At 50.7% G+C, this 5,942-nt stretch overlaps 1 long non-coding RNA gene across 1 annotated transcript; it reads right to left on the bottom strand.

The window, feature by feature from the left end:
• Positions 1 to 4,587: 4,587 nt before the first annotated feature.
• On the bottom strand, positions 4,588 to 5,455 carry LOC120618565 (uncharacterized). The gene is made up of 3 exons (XR_005657273.1): positions 5,058 to 5,455; positions 4,896 to 4,961; positions 4,588 to 4,807 (listed from the first exon to the last, which is right to left on the bottom strand). It is a non-coding gene; the product is annotated as an uncharacterized LOC120618565 (long non-coding RNA).
• Positions 5,456 to 5,942: the final 487 nt, after the last annotated feature.

Below are 5,942 nucleotides of genomic sequence, written 5' to 3'. Positions count from 1 at the left end.
GCGCAAGAGTGGCTGGCAACTTCCCCCACCCGCTTGGGTCCAGAGCCAGAATTTTAGCAAAACAGGAAGAGGCAGCAGCAGCTGCTGGGAAAGTGGGAGTGGTTCCCCTTCCCCCACTTGCCTGGGGCCTTCGGATCCCAGCCAGGACCTGGGAGAGGTGGAGTCATCTAGGCAGGAGAGGGAGGGGCAGATCCACACAGTCTGTGGCCCCAGCTCCCAGTGCCCTCCTATGGCTCTGCTGAGGCCTGGCACGGGTGATTGACGTAGAGCAGGGCAGCCCCCAGTCCGTGCCTGCCCTCCTGGCTCCCTCCTGTTCCCTTTCTGTTCCCCTATCAGTGGGACAACAGGAAGGACAGACATTAGAAATGGAGCGTAAAATACATCTGCTGACCCAGCCAATGCAGCTAGGGGCCCAGGGTGGCATCGAGCCAGGCTTTCTCTCATATTCTCTCCCAGCCCCCAGGTGGGCTGAGCCTGAGTCCAGGTGAGTGAAAGAGAGGACTCTAGACTGTAGGAAGAATGCTTCTGGGCTTCTGGGGAGAAGCCCAGGGCCTAGCCCCAATGAATGATGGAGAACGTCCCAATGGACTATGTAGGTGAAGAGAATCAAAGATCTGGGTGGTTCTGGTTGACTTTTTCTGGAGTAATGAGGAACAAGCTCTGAAAAGCCAAACCCAAGCTCAGAGGACCTTGTGAATTCCAGGATTAAAGGAGTTACCTAAGACATTTTGCCATGCTTGGGCCATTGGGCCATTGAGGCTGTCCTGCAGTGTCTGACTAGTTGGTGACATCTCCAGTGGGGTCTGTATCTGTATCTGTCATAACTCGTCACTGCCTCTCAGCCCTGTGTTTTGCCTGCAGGGATGGTCTAGACCTGCACCATCCAATTGAAAGAGAATGTGAGCAACATAATGTGAACGTCCAAATTTCTTTCAAAAAAAGTAAAAATAAATAAGTGACATTCATTTGAATAGTATATTTATTTAACCTAATACATGTAAAATATTGTCATTTTATCATGTAATCAAAACAAAAAATTATTAATATTTTACATCCTTTTTTCAGACTAAGTCTTTGAAATCTAGTTTGGATTTTACACTGATAGCACATTTCAATTCTGACTAGCCGTATTTCAAGTGCTCAGTAGCACGTGTGCCTAGTGGTTACTGTATTGAACAGCACAGGCTTAGAAGACTTATAGCAACCTCTTCTTCAGCCCTTCTAGTCTCTTGCCGGGGAAGGGGCTCAAGAAGTAGAGGAGGAGGCCAGTGAGGTCAATGTTAAAGGTCACTTTGCTCTAGGAGGATGGCTACCTACTTTGACTTTCAAGCATCTATCTCTAGACCTGGAACCAGTCCTAGTATATAGACAAGCAGGGATACTGAGTCACAGAGCAGCATCTTCTTAGATAACTGATCTTCTCCTCTTCCTAAGCTTCTCCCTCTAAGCTGACGGTTGGTAGAATCTCATTTCTTCTTTAAGGTTGCTAGCCCCTACCGTCCTCCTTTCCCTTCCAAACGCAACTCCAACCCCAAAAGTATTTGAGCAGCAGAGGTAGAGAATACAGGAGAAGCAAATTCGGAGAGGAATACAGAGTCAAGCCGTGGACATGTGGAGTTGAGGAGCCGGTGGGACAGTCGGGGGTGGGTTGAATGGACAGTTGCTCTCTAAAGCACTGAATAAGGGGGAAGGACAAGTAAAGATCCAGGATCAGCAGTAAGAGCTGGAGTTGTAGCTAGGAGTAGATGAGGCCACCAGAGCTGGGGAGACAAGAGGAGAGAAGGGAAATCTGGAAAAAGGCTAAATACAGACACTTGAGAGAACAAAGATTTGCGGTGGGCAGAGGGGTGGCAGCCTGTGGAGGAGGCTGAGAGACTTAAGTGAAGCAAGAAGTGCCATGTACAAATCCAAAGTGGGAGAGACTGTCAAGAAGGAGAGATTTGCCCTCAATTGTAATCGACGATGCTTTCAAATCTGTTTTATAGAGAGAGCTCACACACATTGATAAGAAACAGTGAAACAGTGTGAGACTAAAGTTCAAAGCACAGAAACGATTCTTCAGGGAAAGAGGAAACACAGCCAGTGAGCAAAGGTGGGGAAATGTTCAAAGCGATGCCAATTAAAACGAGATAAATGTAGACACCACTTTCAGACATTAGCGAGAGTGTGGTGAAATGTACATGTTGTTGGTGTAACCTCTTTTGAAATGGATTTGGCAATATATATAGTAAGAGCTATAAAATGTTTTTACTCTGTGGTTTAATAATCCCACCCAATGTACCCTAAACTAGATTTCTATAGCCCAAATTCAGGGACTGAGTAGTGAAATATATGCATAATGATGTTCACCACAACGATATTGGTAATATGGAAAATTAGAAATTATTTCAACACCTACAATGGGAAAATTATGAAGTAAATTATATTTCCACTTAATAGGAAATTATGAAGCTGGTAAAAAGATGTATATGAATGCAAGATAGCATCACAAGAGAATATAGATTTGTGCACGCCCTGTGATAGCAACTGCATTAAAAAAAAAAACATAAGTAGAGAGAAAAAGAATCAGAGGAACTTTATGCAATAGATAATGGTTATGTAAGGTGGTATGAGTATACACATTTTTCTAGTTATTTAATAATTGTCAACATTGTAAAGAGCTGTGGAGAGTGGGGATGAGGGTTGACCAGAAGTTTAGATTGGGCTGCCAGGAGGCCTTGACAACCTTGTAGAAGTTATGCATTCCTTCATCTAGCAGATACGGGGACCTACTGGGCTCCATCCATGTGCCAGGCACTGTCACTTTGGTATTAACTCAGTACAGTCCTGATGGAGAAAGTCCAGATTTTCTGTCTGGGTTCCAGGGCTGCTCTGACTGGCTCCTGTGCCACTGTCTTGGGCTTGGAGGGACAGCCCCCAGAGAATAGGACCCAGAGAAGTCACAAGTAGGTACTGGGGAAAGTTGTGGGTAGCAGCAGCCTAGTGAGGTTAGAGGAGGATTGGGGGGTATCACCAAGGAGCCTAGGAGATACGAGGGCTGCTCTGTTCTCAGGGAGGGGTTGGCGTGCTGTGGTCCACCACCTGCCATTTCACATCACCCTGAGGGTGATAGGAGATGCAAGTGGGCCATCACCTTCATCCCCCACCACAGGAACTCTACCTGGGCCCCCACCTACGGGCACCATCCGGCCTGGGCAGCCTCCTGCTCCTCCCCCCTTAGTTCTCTTCCTACAATGACACACTGGGGCCCTGAAATAACAGGTCTTTATTTACGCCATCATTTCCACATAATTTGCCTATGATTCATTTGTTGTCAAGAGGCATTAAAACCTCCAGCCCCAGCTCCCAGGCACCCACCAGTCCCTGTCCCGCTCCCTCCCGTGTCCCACCACTCTCTTTCCCACTGTGTCTAGCCTCGCTCTCACCTTTACCACACCCCAGTCTAGGCGCTTCTTCTTCCACTAGTGCCCTAACCCCCAGCTCCTGCCTACTTGGCCTTTGTTGAGAAGTCAAAGGCAGGGGCTGGGGCTGCGAATGGCTCAGCTCACATCCATCTATGTCCCAGCTTAGCCTCTGGCCTGAGGAAGGCTTCTAGCCCTAGGGCCCAAGATGACCTCATGCATGCAGGAAGCCCTGGAAAAGGGAAGAAGCTTCTCTTTGCCTAGAAGCAGGAAGCTGTGGAACCCCCAGCCCCAGAGGCAGCCCCTTTTTGCAACTCCCCTCCACCCCCTCACTTCCTCAGGCTGGATTTTCCTCATACTTCAGGGCTGGTCCCTGGGTGCCTCCCCCTCACTCTCCGTCCTACAGTGCACAGGGGAGGTATAGAGTTTCTACAGTGTGTGTGTGTGTGTGTGTGTGTGTGTGTGTGCGCACGCGTTGGGGGTAAGAAGAGTTGTCTTTCACACCCTCATTACCCAGTAAGGCTGTAAGGTTTTGGGGGCCCCCCAGCCCTCCCCAGGGGAATCTAGGTGAGCCTGAGAGCTTCGAGGTGCGGGAGGAGGGGGAGGAAGAGGGCAAGGGGCGAGGAGGGGGCTGCTGGAAGCAGGGTTGGGGAGAGGGGAGCTGTTGTGGTTGGGTTATCTGATGTGAGGAGCCAGGTGTGCTCTGGGGGTGGGGGAAGAGCCGCCTGAGAGAGAGAGGCAGAAACTGCAGAAGCAGCCTGTAGACACAGAGAAGCAAAGACAAGAAAGACTGAGTGGCACTGAATCAAGAAAGGCGCCAAACAGACTCCAAGATCCCTCCCCATCAGAGACTGGCTTTTCTCCTTGACAAACTCTGCAGGCCACCCATGGGTGGTGGACAGTGTCCTCTTGGCCACCCTGTCCATGGTCCCCCAGCCCTTGGGACACCTGCTCCTCCAGCTCCCCAGCTCCCGGGGAAGCAGACAGTCCCCCTTCAACACTGGTAGCAGAGGTGGGGTTGGCCAAGAGCTGTGCGGAGTGGGGCTGAGGGTCCAGCTTATCCTGGAATCAGAGCAGTTGGAGACAGTTGAGGGTCTATAATCTCGGTTGTGGGTTGACGGGTGGAGGAGGCTTTGCAGGAGGAGATAATGGGGTGGAGCAGAGCCCTGGCCTGGAACAGGGGGCCCTAGGGCCAGGCACCTCTCAACCAACTCTCCCCTACAAGCACCTCCTGCCTCCTGTGGCCCCAGCTAAGACAGAAGCTGCCCCGAGGCACGTGGAACAGAGCTGTGAGCTCCACTGGGGTGCCAGCTTGGTCCTTCGCAAGAAGACTCACCTGTGAGTTCCAGCTTCTGCCTCTTCCAGCTTTGACTTGGGATGTGTGTATGTTTGGGGTAGGGCGCTCCCTATAAAGAAGAGGATATCTAGTTAGAGGACAGGACAGATAGTAATGAAAATAATAATAATAAAGGCTAATAGTTATCAAACACTTACTATTTGCCAGGCACAATTCACGTAGTCCTCACAACTCCTATGAAGTAGGTACCATTATAATCTTCACTTTACCGAAGAAAGATAGAACAAGTACTGTTTGCCAGCAGTCCCACAGCGAGTTCAGATCCTGCTCCCCCTCAGTGCTGTTTCTGCTGTTCTCACCTGCTCCCCTAGATGAGGCCCTGCCAGGTTCCCACCGTGCTGCAAGCCTTCCTTCATGTTATCTTCACAAAGACTCCATGTCCCCATTCACAGAGGAAACCGAGGCCCAGCAAACTCAAGTCACTTTCCCCAACTTGCATGGCTAGCGAGAGACATGACCAGGATTCAGGACAACCTACTTATGAAGTCCATACTTTTATTCACTGCCTTAGCTGCTTCCCTCAAGGCTGGGAGTGGCGGGGAGAGGGGGTGCAGAGCAGCTGAGCTCCATCCGCCTTTGCAGCCCTCACACCTGGCACCATGCTGGCCCGTGGTGGGGTGAACGGTCATCTTCCAAGGCCGGTTATATCCTGCCCACCGATAGTGTTCCCTCCCCACCCACCCACTCCTTTACCACCTCAAGGCCTTCCTGTCAACACAGCAGAAGGCAGGGAGCCCCTTAGGGTGGGGTCCCTATCAGAGAGGAAGCAGGGCTGGCTTCTCTCCCATCTCCACTTTATCACGCGGGGTTCTTCCACCGTCCCCTCCCTGCCCACTCCTCCTGGGGCTCCAGGGTGGGAGAGGGGAAAAGAATTTAAATCAGTGGAACTGGGAGTGGAGAAAACAGAGGGGATGTGAGGAAGAGGTTTCCCTGGCACTTCGAACCTGGTACTCACAGTCTCCCACACTCAGGCTGGGCTGCCCTTGGCTGAGCCTTTTGTGATGGTCTTCTTGATCTGGTAGGCAAATGGAGAAACAGGAACCAGACGAAGACCTAGTTGGGGCCCCTGCCCTCTCCTCACCCTAGCCCCACACCAACTGCCACAGATGTTCACAGGCATACAGGATTTTTAATTAGACAGGGTTAGGTCAGAAGGCACAGGTCTTTCCAAATGCCTAGTGGGA

The sequence above is a fragment of the Pteropus medius genome, unplaced genomic scaffold (assembly GCF_902729225.1).
Source record: "Pteropus medius unplaced genomic scaffold, Ma_sr-lr_union100, whole genome shotgun sequence".
Classification (NCBI taxonomy): Eukaryota; Metazoa; Chordata; class Mammalia; order Chiroptera; family Pteropodidae; genus Pteropus; species Pteropus medius.
This window is presented reverse-complemented; position numbering and strand designations above follow the sequence as displayed.